We start from the raw sequence: 14,473 nt of genomic DNA on the forward strand, positions 1-14,473 counted from the left end.
ATGTGACTGCTTTCTACAGAACAGAATCAAAAATATTCAACCAAGTGTCCTTCTACAGCTAGTAGGGACTTTCTAAGTGTGGATTATCTTCATTCCTATCTGGGCAGGAGAATCTTTCTGACCCAAAAGATGATATGTGAATAGCATAGTGTTGAACAAGGCTTTCTGTGCATGGACTTAACAGCTTACCACTGTGTCATACTTCCATGAACTCCTCATTGTCAGCAGAACTGACAGCATCCAGCTCCAGCGCTGGTCAGAGAAGTTAAAATAATGGTCTCACCCAACTCCAGACTCCAAAGATTCCATATAATCTACCATGTTAAAGGCCTAAGGTCTACCCAGCTAGTTGTAGGTTTGTGTCCTGTGCTCACTATGCCTGTGCAAGCAGCTCCTCACCAGACCAGCTCTCAGCAAGGGCCCATCTGTGTGCAGCTCTGTGCTTGCATGAACACAAGGTAAGGGCTTGCAGAGTCCTGGCAGGATGGGTGCTGACAATGGCTGTCAGAGGGGGAAATCTCCCAGTGGGAATGTGTGTGATGGACCCACTGGAGTGAATTAGGTCACCTCATGCTGTCAGAAACAATAGGGACAGAGCTCATACAATGGCAAGCAGCCTCACATATGAAGGTCTATGGACAACTGGTTCTGCTAAAAAAGGTAATCAGCAGTGATACTACACAGCATCACATCACTGCAGAGGTGAACTGGCATGTGAAGGGAGGCAGAGGTCTGAGCAGCTCAAGGCATACAACCAGAATCCTTAGATTAAAAGCAATTTCTCTTAAGTAGCTAAGAGGGCATCTGCTTTGGACTTGATAGGCTGGAAATCCTCCCTGCTTTGTCCTCTAACTTAACTCTTTCTTACCAAAGAATGAAAATATAAATAAGCTGCAGTAACAGGCTGAAATTGTTTAAACTTACCAGTAACTTTAAGGTTTTCAGCATCCTTCAATGCTCATCCACATTCTGGACTCTCAGTTGCAGCTAGATCTATGGTGTAGCCTTCATAATTGCTCCTGAAAACGTTGCCCATCATTTTACTGATTCCCTCCTGAATTCATTCTTTCCCATTACAAATCCTAAAAAGGGAGGAAGAAGAAAAGGAGGTTGGTTAATAACCGATTGATTCAGACTTTTCTGTCTTTATCAAATATCTCACAAAAACCTCTGGCAAAAGCAGGGAATGCTCTGTTTCTCAGGGGACATACTCTTCCCATATCTGGAAGAAAATCTTGCTGGTTATTATTTGCTCCATCATGTGAAGGAAGCTGCAGAAATGCTGTACACAGCTAGATCCAAAAAGTGCACTTGCAAAAATGAGAGGAAAGGCAATAGTGCTTGTGTTTATGGGATTTGAAAGAGCAGAAAAAAAGGGAAAACCCATTCACATACCTACTCATGCAGATCAAATAGGATAATTATTTTGAACTTCATGCATTATACTTCATCTTTCCTTACCAGAATTAGCCTGAATATAACTTTAACTTCACTACCTTTCCCTTCACTGAAATTTTGTGTCCACTGCCAGACCCATGCCTCATCCTAACTCTGGACACACATATTTAACTGCTCACTAGTGGGATGCTGAACAAATCCACAACAGTACATTCTAGCTAGGGTACTATATGTGCTTTCTGCAAATTTAAACATAATGCAGACTGTTTTTATCATGGGGGCCTAGAGCTGCATGATGAGCATTTGTGCCCTGCATAATTTGGGTTTTATACTGATACTCTGACCAGACTGATAAAAAGATAGCATTTACATCCCTGCAAAAATCCAATGACAAATTCCTTGTATTTCAGCTCTGTTATGTACCCACCAGCATTTCAAGCCCTTTGATCTCTGAACTATACAGCATTCAGCATGTTTAATTATAACATCATGTTTAGATTTTGTACTCTTGTGATTCTGAGCATAATATCAATAATTTTTTTGCTTGTTTTTGGTATAATGTTTTTAAAATTTGTTTTTATAAATTTTTATAAATTATTTTGCAATCATCACAAAAGGCTTGTGATCCTTCCAGTTCCCACCAGATGTCACCAAGCTCTCAAGGATCTCTGGAGTTAGGCCAGTAGAAGCCTCTTGCTTGAGTGCTAGTGCAGTATCTTGCCCTTTTCAAGAGATCAGGGTAAGGAGCTGAGGACAGTCTTGCCTTGTCAGTGCATGAAACGCTGCTGAATCACCAGTGGGCCAAAGCTGTTATGACTTCACTGCTGTTGAACAGTTTTATCTGGAAGGAGTCAATCTCTTTTCACATACTACCAGGGAATAACACCATCACAGCTCTGCTCTCTGGCTGACACACGTGTCAGAGCAGAAAGCAATACAATAACATGCACAAGAAGCAAGTTTGTGTTATTGCCTTCCAGGTTACACACTTAGGTGAAGTGGCCTGCTTCTGGCCTGCACAGGGAATACTGAACCAACTGGGCACTGAAGCCAGCTTTCCATGCCCATTTTGAAAAACATTTGCCAGTAAGCATTTTGCTTTTCTAGGCAGTGGTTCTCTTCTGAGTTTTACTGAGTGCTGAGCATTGTGGTCTCCTGCACAGTATAAATGCCTGAGGTCTCACTACTCAAATATGTCTGTTCCCCTGGAATGAGCCAGCTTGCCAAGAAGCTCTCCTCAATGCACCCCAATTGGCAGAATAGCACTCTCGAGGCTCTGCCATCAGAGGAAATATTCAGACTCAAAGGCATTAGATGCACAGATTAAGATGAATAGAAGTTGACAAATATCCAAGATGTATTTTTGAGAATGAAGAGGCTGAACTGAAAATGAATGGATTTTAATGAGAGAAGGAAAGGAAATTCACCATGAATTGCAGACATCTATTGTCCTGAAAGGACATTGTTCCCCATGGCCCCAGAACAAACATGAAAGGAACACATTTCATGAGGTATTGTTGAGGCTGGCTTGACTACGGCAGCTTGGGCTTGGATAGAACTTTTCATGGAGGGTTTCAAATAATTTCACTTCTGAGAGCATTATTTATGGGCTTTTTACAGACACTGAAGTACACATTGAGACAAAATTACTTGGCCTTACAGTGAACAGCTGCCAGAGCTGGGAAAGTGAATCCTGATCAGTATCAATGAACCTCTGCCCTAGGCCTTATTTCAGCAACCCTGCACATGGGGAAATTTGGCAGTTGGTTTTCTTGCACCAGCTCTCACAAATGACATTGTACTGAAGCAATTATTGTCCATAAGAACAGCAGAGCCTGTTTGTCCTTTGTAGCTGGGAATGGATTGGACATTGCTCCCTACAGAGTACACAGCAGCCAAGGGCATGCAGAAGAACAAACACAGTTGGGCACAACTGTTGGTGCCCTGACAAGCTGACAACAGTCTCAGGGTGATTCAGCTCAGGAGATAATCTCATTCCTGTGCAAGTCACCCTAGTTTGTCTTGTGTCCTGCCCACTGCAGCTATCAGTGTTACATTCTCCTCCTGGCCCATCAAAATAGCTTCCAATCTAAACTGGAATACCCTCATTTTAAGGTGTGAGTTGTCTCTAAGAACTGTGTATATCTTTTGAAAAGTTCATGACTGCAGATGGAACACGCACCAACTATTCACCACTTCATGATTACATGGTCCCAATTCTTATTGCTGAGAAGGAGAGGGCAAATAAAATTCCAGCCTGGGCTTTCTCTCCACTTTCTTTTTTTCCTACATCAACTAAAGTGATCTATATAGTTATCACAAACACCTCTTATTCTGGGAACTTTTTCCTCAGCTGGGACAATGACTAAAAACAATATCATTGTATTTCCAATGCTTTCTTTCTGACAGAATAGTAATTTCTCTTCCTGCAGAAACATCTCACTTTGACAAGTACACAGAAACAAACAACATTTAAAAGGCAAGGGTGTAACACATTGTCATCTAGTACAGAATCAAATTACCCTTCTTTTCTCCCTCCCATCAGCATCAATTTTCATGACATACTCTACTTACACACATGTGACTCTGGGATTAGAAGCACAAACCTCTGCCATTTACAGAACATTGCTTTTCTCCTTCACTACAGGCAGACATGATCACAACTGACACAATGCCTTTGCTCACACAACAGCCAGCCTTGTTCAGTTTGTGGTGCAGCCCATGCTATTGAATGTTCACTGCTTCTGGTACCCAGTGCAGCTACACAGTGATTCTAATAGCTGGCAGCTCTTTTGCAGCTGCCTGAGCTGCAGTCAGATTCATGACCACAATGTTGCTATGAACTTGAAAGGCCATCTGAACATTTTGCTTTTTATTTGTTCTGTAACTGATGGGAATTTTTCCACCTTTGATGCTATTGTAAGGAATTCAAGCCATAAAGCAGAAGGGTAGCAGGACTCTGATCAGCTGAACACTAACCAATTCCAATCTAAAAGGCCTGTATTTTACTTCTGACTCTTTTCTTGATCCATTTGCCTTCTCAATATTATTCTATTTCTCATCTCTTAATTATAACTCATCATTATTCCCAATTAAGAAAAAAACAGATGAAGGGAAAAGAATGAAAAAAGAAAAGCAACAATGAATTTCAAAATGTATCTGAAAAGCCAAAACATTTTTGGTTTCCTGAAATCTAGACAAAACTGTAGAAGCCCCCAGGAACAATTCCTGTTTCCAAGCACTTCAATAAGCAATTTGAGCCAGAGATATTTTAATTCTTCATTAAAAAAGATTCCTTAGAGGTCAACTTATCTTGAGTGGTCCTGCTGTAATGAAGTATTAATACAGAGAAATCAATTTCCAATATTACTGTCATATTATGCTGTCAGAAATAAGTGCATCTACCTACTGTGGCTCAGGTTTAGTTACCTTAGTCCTGCTGTAGAGAGGCAGCCCTACCTGTTTCCTGGCCCTACTGCAAAGCAGAATAGCACATGCTATCCCACACAGAAATATCTGACTTCTTAGTTGCATCAAGGGTCCTTATTTGCCTGTGTGTTCCTCCTTGACAAAGAAATGAGGCTCACAGCAGTTGATCATAGAAATCTCCTTGTAGTGAAGATTTGTGGTTTCTCCCAGTCATGTAGTCCCTTCAGGCTTAGTTGCATTCCAGTCTGGGTTTAAAAAATTGCTAATGGAAAATACTTCCACACCCAGTGGCTAATTACTTTCTTCCTCAGAAGTTAAAATCTCGGGTTGGTTATGAATTCACTGCTCTTAACTGTTAGTTTCAAGGGAGAGCAAAAAGGCCTAAAAGGGACAAAGGAGATCCTGTAGTACCTATAGGATTGTTCTTATGCTTTTGCCTTCTAAACCTTACTTCTAAGTAATTGATAATAATAATAATTAGGATTTGTGTTGATTCATGTCTGCAAACCTAGAGCATGAAAAATGTTTTAGTGATATTCACTGAACTTTCTATAATTCCCTTTACCCCCTAAAAGGTTCAGCATTGCTGACATCAAATGCCCAAAAATGAGAGAGGCCATTCTTCAAAAACTAGAGATTCATTAAAAAAATAACTATTTATTTTTTTATTCAGTAGTGTTCCAATTGTTCAAAGTTATATGTTCAGATTTTCTTCCTCAGCCACAAGCATTTTTTACTTCAGAAGCAGACGACTCCATGACCAAGCTTTTCAAGGGAAAAAAAGAAAAAAAAAGGACAAAATACTTCTCTTTAAAACACAGGATTTAGTGATGCTGACAATTCCTACACGGTTCCAAATGAAACTGCACATAGGCCACAAGTAGTAGAAAGTTTCTTGCTGGCACCCTGAAGTTCAGAGGCTATGCTTTCCTTCCTGCCCTATCACCACCAAAAAGGAAAAATATATGAATATAAAAACAAATTGTGATTGTGTTCCTGGAAGGAAACGCATCAGGTTAAGCATGCAGGAAGGGAGCCTTGGTGCTCTCCAGAAGGTTCCTCAGTTTCCAATATGAGAGGCACTGGGTGTCACACAAACTCCAATATCAACAAAGCAGTTGTGACCATCTAAAATGCACTATACAGTCTGGAAAGCCACATTCAGACCCACAGTTAGGGGCAATACACATTTAGGGAAACTACTCTGATCCTTCTGATTCCCTCACTGGACTCTGAGATAGTTAAGAGCCAGAATCCTACAGACCTCATCTCTGTCCAGATTTTGGTTCAGCTGCCTCTTCTGGCACAAGACAAAGCATAATGAGCTCTAACAGCCTCTCAATTGCCCATCTTGTCTGAAAGAAGGTCACTCTGACTGGGGCATCTGGCAAGCTAGAAGTAGCAGTATTTTGAGTGTGAAAGGCAATGCTGAGAAATTGAGTCATTTGGTTCCCAAGCAAAGCTGGCTACCTTCATGTCCCTGAGAGGACTAGGGCTTGGGGGAGGGGTATAAATTGCATGTTTCAAACTGTCCTTATTAACTAGACATTTCATTTAAATTGTACTTAGCACCTGCCTCCAATTACCTGACTCCAAGGCCCATGTGTGACAGAAGCTGGAGCTCTGATTAAATCCATGCTTCGTACTAGTGAGCCATTAAGCCCAATCAAGGCTCACTGCTCCTTTGAAGGAGATCATTTGTCTTCATTAAAAGTGTCCATCCTTGATTGCCCTGACAGGAGCTTCTCCCTGAAAGATAATAAGGTCTGTTATTGTTGAGAGGTAAAATAATGTATTGCAGTCCTCTAGAGAGTGATTTGTATTTATTAATGTTCTCACAAATTACTGTACCCTGATTAACCTGTGACTGTGACAGGTTACAGTCACAGGGTGTGCTGCTCATCATGGCCATTCATGCTGGCCACTGAGATCACTAAGGGGTAACAGCACATAAGGAAGTGTGGCCATCTCTCCTGAGATCACTTAGGGGTAACAGCACATAAGGAAGTAGCCTCCTGCTGTTCAGTGATGCCTTAGGTCCATCAGGGAGTGATGGACAAAGCCTAGCCAAGCTGTGAAAAGCCAACTGATCACATCTTTGATCAGATACAGAGGACTACAGATACAGAGGACTACACAAACATCAACATCTTTGATATTAATATAACTATAATGCTACACATGTGAACTAGTGTCTTATACTTCTCATCCACAGAGTTTCAAGTATTTTACAAAGGAGGTCCAACTTCAGTTGAGAGGAAAGGTTTTGAATTCCCATTTTGAAATGGGAATTCAAAACCTTCCCATGATCACCTGAAAGGCCAGGGAAAGAAGAGCAGGTGCAGAATTCATGTTTTCTGAACTACTAGCCATGCCATTTGGCACAGTGAAAACTGTACAAATCCTCTCACACTATTCTTTTGTGACAATCAAAATCAAACTAGTATCAGTGTTCTTCCACAACGACCTCAAAAGTAAACCTTTTCCAGACGTCCTGTGCACAGTTGACAGGAAACATGCAGGAGACTTAGAAGTAGTTAAATAGTTGCAATTCCTACCACAGTAAGAGTGTTTGATAGCTCATCTCTGCGTTCAGCTCTGAGTCTCTTTTGTCCACCTCCCCAGAAATTTAGAGCTTATAATTTGCTACAGTAGCCAATTCTGGCTAAAATAAGCTTACTCCTTTCCCTGGCCTTTAGGTAATTCTCATCAGGCCATTATGCTGGGGTTCATTTTCTGTGAGAAAACACTGTCAGATAAACACTTCATAGTGCCCAGGTCAGAAAATAGGAATGTGTCTGAAGATCTGCTCTCATCTGTGCCATCAAACTTCTCTTAGTTCAAGCAAACTCAAAGGGATTTTCCACTGAAGCTTCAGGGTATAGCCAGTTCCAGTAGCTTCTAGTGTATCTCCAAGTCAGAGAACTCTGGGGTCATATTACTCCCTAAATTCAAAACCAAACTGAGCTTTTGATACAGTGACAGAAAATGGATTTGTGCTCTGAGTGCTCTAAAGCAGAGACAGGAACTTCCCAAGCAGAAAGGTTCAAAAGGTTCCACAGCCTTATTATGTTATGGAGGCAAGGGCTGTCAGGCCACTGCAGCCATGACCATGGAGCAAGCAGAGGCTGATTCTGCCCAGAGGAGCAGAGCCAGCAGCACTGCAGAGTGTGCAAGAGCTCTGGTCATGCAGAAAGCACACCCAGGCTCAGATCAGGCCATACTCTGCCGCGGGATGTGAGAGCCAAGGAGAGCCATCGTATGCCCTTCTGTAAAACAGTATTTTGGTCTGTAACAGGAGAAAGCACTTGGTTGCCAAAACAATTTAGACTGCCTGCATAGCTGAGGGATGGCCAGGGAGAAGTTTCAGTAGCCTGGAGGCTGGTAAACTACTCTTGCAGATTGAAGCTCCAACTTTTTTCTAAACTTTGAATCTCTTGTTTTGGCAAGTTTTCTAATTTCTTTAAATACACACTTAAATAGTCATTTGTTTAGAACTGATTTACTAGTGATATTAGCCTGATGAAGAAGCAGAGCATGAAGAAGCAGACCCTAAAATTCTTCAAATGTCTCTTTAAAACTCTCTTCCATAAAGATCTGTACAAAACACTGGGTAATGTTTAGACAGTTGAAATGCCCTCACACTTGTTTTAAGTATCCAACTGTCAGGTCACAAAGAGTCTGAGTTTGCTACAGCCATCCTTTCTGAGTATGGCTCTAATTCATTAAGCCTAGCAGCTCAGAAGCCATTATTTTTTATGAAAAAATTCTCTGTCATATTGGCCACAGAAATAGCCAGCACTTTGTAATACACATATCCTTATTCGTTGCCTCTTCCTTTGTGCATCTTTCCTGGTATTTCACTTTACTCATGCTTTGCAAGTGATATTTAGCTGTCACATAGAACTACTTGCAGCATTTCCACTGGAAGTTTCATTGTTATCTACTGACTTCAACAAATTAACACTGAAAAGTACCCAGAAAACCTTTTTTCATAATTCCAACTTTTAAATTAATGAGGTTTGGACTTGAAAAATTGTATTAAGTTCATCCATCTTATACAGCATATACACATCTCTAGGTGAACAGATATATGAAATAATTTAAAAGTGCTGTCTTATAAAGTGTGTTTGTTGTTCTGCAGTGAAATTTTGTATAATCCTCTTTCCCTAGGAATTTTTGAAATTAAACATAAGTAATACCCAGAGATCTAGGCTGTTGAGCTCATGTCTATAATAAATCATGCATATGATTATTCTGCAGCTCTATTTATTAGCAGTAGAAGTGATAAGAAGGCATTTTATCTAAAATTACACACTGAGAAGAACACAGACTTCACCTTCATACTGTAGTTTACCTTGCCATCAGAGGTCTTTGAGCCAAGACAGTCAAACAACTGAGAGGTCAGAAAGAAGAGAGGAAAGACTGATGGACTCACATGTGGCCTGTCAGTACCTTACTGAGAGCAAAACCTCTGCTCTCATAAACAGCCTGGATTCCTCATCATTCCTCACAGGCAAGTAAAACCTGTCATCCCTCTCAATGGGTGGCTGAGAACTTATCAGCCACTTATCAGAAGCTGGTTGATCTGGCAGAGCCATGTTTTATGGAATGTAATGTTCAGGTGGCTCTGATCATGCCTGTGTCATTGAAAACGGGGTCGCTCTGTGTATCCTGTGATTCTCTCTGCACCACAGCATTCTGGATTTCTCTAGTCTAAGCCTGAAGTCTTTAATTAGTCCATTACACCAATCCTCTGCCATTTCCTCACTGCCCAGGAATCCTTTGGTATCCCGTCCTGTTATCTCCAAGGCAAATATGAATAAGGGTCTCGATGATTGGATAAATAGTGCAGAAAACAGATGTGAGGGGCTGCAAAGTGTATACATTATGAATAGTATTGCAATAACATCTTTAATCCCTTAATGAGGGCACTTTGTCAGGGTAAGGGAAGATAGACAGACTGAGGGATTTTGCAGCTGTACACAGAAGCCCAAAGAATGCTCTTAAGCTAACAAACGTAACCAACATCACAACATGTTCTTACTTACTATCTTCATGAAAATTAATACTCCATGAAAATTGCACTCATTTGCACATGTTTTCAGAAATGCTGTTTTTATTTTCATGGAAGGACCCTCTTGCTTATTAATATATTTATTGGCTTTAACAACAGCAGAGAACCAGAGACTGAGAGCTATAATCTGAATGACAGCTGAGACCGACATACCTTTGTGGGCATTTTGGGCAATACTTTTCATGATCTTCTTACAGAAGTTGCCACAAACTGGCACAGTGCTGTGTTTGGAAAGTCCTCAAGTGCTGCCTACAGTTACATGGGAAAGTGTGCATGTACCCAGCAACCAAGAAAATACAGTCTAGGGAGCTGATGGTCTGACACTGCTTTACTTTCCAGAGCTCTGGGGGATGCCTGCTAATGCTGTAACACATCTAGGCCCTTCTGGGGGCAGGCCAGATTCCTGTCCATGATTAGAAATAGCATGCAAGAGGCTTGTCTTGTGGTATTCTGGCATTTCTGCCTCCAGACCCAGATGGAAACCAAACATGACAGAACATCTTATTCCAATAGTTCAGACACTCCAAAGGTTTGGGTTATGTTTGGTACTAAAATTGTGGGATGAAAGCGGGCAGAGAGAAGAAGGATTGGCACAAACAATTTTCCCCTGTTCCCATCTAGACTTGTGTTATGGAAAGATGTCTGCTTTCTTTATTTAATCTTTCCTCTAAGATGTACACCTGACATGTCACAGAATTTAGTGCTACTGCTATTGTGGCTGTTAGTGCATACTCACTTATCCCTGGTGTAATATGATAAATCAGCACTTACATTCCTAACCTTAGAGGGAGCAGCAGCCTAACACTAAACTAGGTGTACTACTGGATAGAAGATACAAAAAATGCTGGAATAAAGAAGTAAGAGCAGCATTTTCTGTAACAAGGCAATATCACATCTAGTGTACTATCTATGCAATTGTTTGGAACAGTGGGGAAAAATGAAGCACCTAAAGTTTCCTAAACTCTCAGTGCAGTAATCATTAGCCCTCTCCTTATAAGAGCAAAGGCCAGGCATGGAAAAGATGAGTTCTGTTTTCTAAGTGCATTGACCAGCATAAAGGATCTGACACAAGAAAAAGCTACCCAGAAAATAATGGTCGGTAAAGTTAAATACAATTTAAATACAAGGGTAAAAGAGAAGAAGTGCAGCCAGTGTTTCCCTTTCAAGGGACAATCTGTTTTCAGCCTTGGTTTTTACAGCTTTGTGCCATTCCACTCTATGACACACTGCAACCTGCCAGTACTCACCTTAAGTGGAGAGGGTAGCATAAAAATTGTGGAAGTATCAAAAAAGTTGTGCCTTTCTCTCTAGATGCTAACCAAACCATCTAAATCTAAATGTGTGAACAGAGGTCCAGTAGGGGGCATCCAGGCCATCAAAGCCAGTCCTCCACAGTTGTAGACAACCAAGCAACAACTGAGCTGGCAAATATGTGGAGCCTCTTTAGCAAGATTCCCAAGACTTCCAGCATCTGGCTGGGCTGGAAAACCCCAGCCTGTGCTGCCAAACATTAACACACAGCTTCTGCTTCAGACTCCAGCTGGAGCTAGGGACTAGAGAGACATCCATGAAAAAAATCCCTGTTAACAAAAAGGGACCCTTTGAACCAAGCTTTTCCAAGCTGCCAAGATGAGCCACAGAAGCCATTTGAGCACTCAGTGGTTCAAGTAGAACAGAACTGGAAAGATGAGTCTGCATCCATTTGGGTACAATGCAGGCAAATGGAATATTACTATCTCATGGCAATACAGAATAAGGCACTTATATCTTCTTAATATGAAAAATCTTCTGGAATCTCTTTTGTATGTATCATTCTGCTTGCTATCACAAAAAGTTACTTGATTTCACTGTGAAAATTGTCTTCACCAGCATTGAGACTTCATTCTAATGGGTGCTGTGCAGTCCCTGCCTTCTAAAATTAATCTGTAAAATATATCTGATTTTATATATGTTTGCTCTGGAGATATATCCAACACTAAATATACCCCATATACCCTGCTCCAAACACTTACTAAGTTTATAATAAAATTATCTTCTACTTTCTTTAATTCTAAGAATGAATAAAACGAAAAGAGATGAAGGAGAAAACCAGTAACATTTAATTCATATGGGATGAGGTGACTTCACTCAGCATAACCCTTCCTGTTGCTAAAAGAAGGATTTCCAGCTAGCAGTCTAAGTGACATTGCAACCATTTTTTGTGAAGTTTTCAATTTCTCCATTTCCTATTATCATGGCCATACAATCTTCAGAGGTAAATTATTCTAAGTCTCAAACCTCATAAGTTCAAACCAGATATTAAAATCCTGCTTATATTCCATTAGCACTTCAGGGGACTCAAGTGAAATTCCAAGTGTCCAGCGCTGTCCAGATCAGAAAGAGAAACAAAAAAACAGTCCAGCCATTTGTACTATGCTATATAGCATGAGGAATAATAAACTTCTAAGGGTTTTCCACATTTTATACAGTCAGTGGCTGCTCTGAGTAGTGCCTGATCATATATTATTAAACCTCAGGTTTTGGTGGGGTTTTTGCTGTGCTGGATCCATACATCATGAGGATCCAAAGTAATTGTAAAAAGTTTTCATTTATTCTATTGAAAAGGGGATTTACAAATCTCAGAGCAGGAGACCTTCTTATTACCTGTACTAGTCAATCTTCATCCTTTGATCTTCCTCCAATTAATTTCAAATGGCATAAGGGAATAAACAGGATTAGCCAGTCAGCCCATTCCAAAGCTTTAATCAGTTTTTAAATGAACTTCAAGACAGCTAACCATTCTCCAAGTGGGGAAGCTCAGCATCACCAGTGATGAATGCCTACATTTCGTGACAAGGTCTATTTCCACTTGCACTGAGACTTCCTAATAGCACACATGTGGCAACTTGTGCAACTGCTGCATTATGAATTGGATTGGAGAAATTGAAAAGCTTTTCATTCCTTCTGTGTACAGAGTGGGCACAATGCCAGACCTGGAATAAGGGAAGGTGCCAAGTTTCCAGTTGTCATGAGTCACTACTGCTAAAAAAGAAAATGCGCACACACATACGTGTATGCGTGCATGCGTAGAAAACATATTCTGCACTTTCTCTCTGATACTCTGTACTTTCTTACTTTTACTCAAAGTAGCCAAATTTAAGACAGATAATTCCTGCCTAAATTTTCTGATGGGATAAGGGGGTAGTCTCTTCCTTTTCATTCAGTTTTGTATTCCACAGAAGCGGGTCAATAGCACCTGTTCCCAAATGCTACAAAGCAGCCATGGAATAATCCATTATCTACAATTCCATCTGATAAAATTACATCTCATACATTTGATAAAATCAATGACTACAGCGTGATTAAGAACAATTGTAAATTTAATTCCATTGACACTCACTTTTAATTTTAACTAAGTGCCACTTTTCCATGGCTTTATTGCTTCCTGAAGCTGGCTCAAACATTGCTAGCTTTGGGTATAGAAAAGCAGCACAGAAGGGTGTGATAAAAATACACACTTAATGCTGTTCTGAGTTTCACATCTGTAGAGATATAAAATTATTTGCCTACTTGGGACATTAGATGACAATTTATTAATTTAAACTAGATATGCATACTATGGCAGAATTCAGAATTTGAACATCATGTTTACTTTACATCAGTTTAGGCTCTCTGAAAATTATAACCACACCAAGCTCCAGGGTTCTCCACCTGATTTAGCCTCTGTGTGATGAGCATTAATTATACTGCATATAGATCTGGCATTGTCCTACCTTGAAGTTACCTTAAAAATGTGACAATTTAATGGATCGCTACTTAAACCAAATATATGTCTCTCTAAATGTTTTGACCCAGAAGCAGTACAAGGAATCTCTGAGATTAAAGTAAATACATTTTTTTCTTTATTTCTGGTACATAATCTTCTGAACTGTAGTAAAATGAGACTTGAAAACCAAGTAACAAAACACAAGAAGGTGATTACTGAGCAAAGAGAGCTGCACTTAAAAAGCAAAGCAACCAGTGAATTTTAGCAACACACAGAATTCATATAGCTTCAAAGCATCAACATAAACAAATAAATCGCATTTGCTGGGAATTCCTAATGGAGCTCTATACCACACCAAGGAAGCCCATAACGTTGTCAGAAACATAGATAAGAGATAAAAATATTTTGCAGTCTTTTTTATACACTGTAACCTTTGTTGAGGGGTTTGGGGGGAAGGAAAAGAAAAAAAAAGTAAAAAGAAAAGGAAAAAAATGCTTCTAAGTAGAGTGAGAAGATGAAGGAGAAGAGGGGGGATGGATGGGTGGGACCCCAGACCGAGTGTCTCTTCCCTTCAGAATTTGTTGCACATGTCAGCATACAAGAAGCCAGTGGAATTGTTCAGGGCAGACCTTATTAATTACTGTTCTGTTGGTGGCAGATGATAGTGCTCACAACTGCAATTGTCATTATGCCACCAATCATCCCAATCCATGCACTTGCCAGAGCAGCAGCCTTTGAAAAATGCAAGCACAAGCAATGAGCAGGCATCTGTGATGATCTACAGGGGCTGCCCTGGGAAACTGCTTCTCTTTGAATATTCCACT

At 40.4% G+C, this 14,473-nt stretch overlaps 1 protein-coding gene across 1 annotated transcript in view; it reads right to left on the reverse strand.

Moving 5' to 3' along the window:
• MAPK8 (mitogen-activated protein kinase 8) overlaps window positions 1–14,473 on the reverse strand; it is a 228,444-nt gene that overhangs the window by 118,000 nt on the left and 95,971 nt on the right. The window contains exon 3 of the mRNA XM_077183106.1: window positions 925–1,082. The gene's annotated coding sequence lies outside the window, so the exon portion shown is untranslated. The remainder of the gene's footprint in view (window positions 1–924; window positions 1,083–14,473) is intronic.

This window comes from Agelaius phoeniceus, chromosome 9, assembly GCF_051311805.1.
Source record: "Agelaius phoeniceus isolate bAgePho1 chromosome 9, bAgePho1.hap1, whole genome shotgun sequence".
In the NCBI taxonomy this organism is placed as follows: domain Eukaryota; kingdom Metazoa; phylum Chordata; class Aves; order Passeriformes; family Icteridae; genus Agelaius; species Agelaius phoeniceus.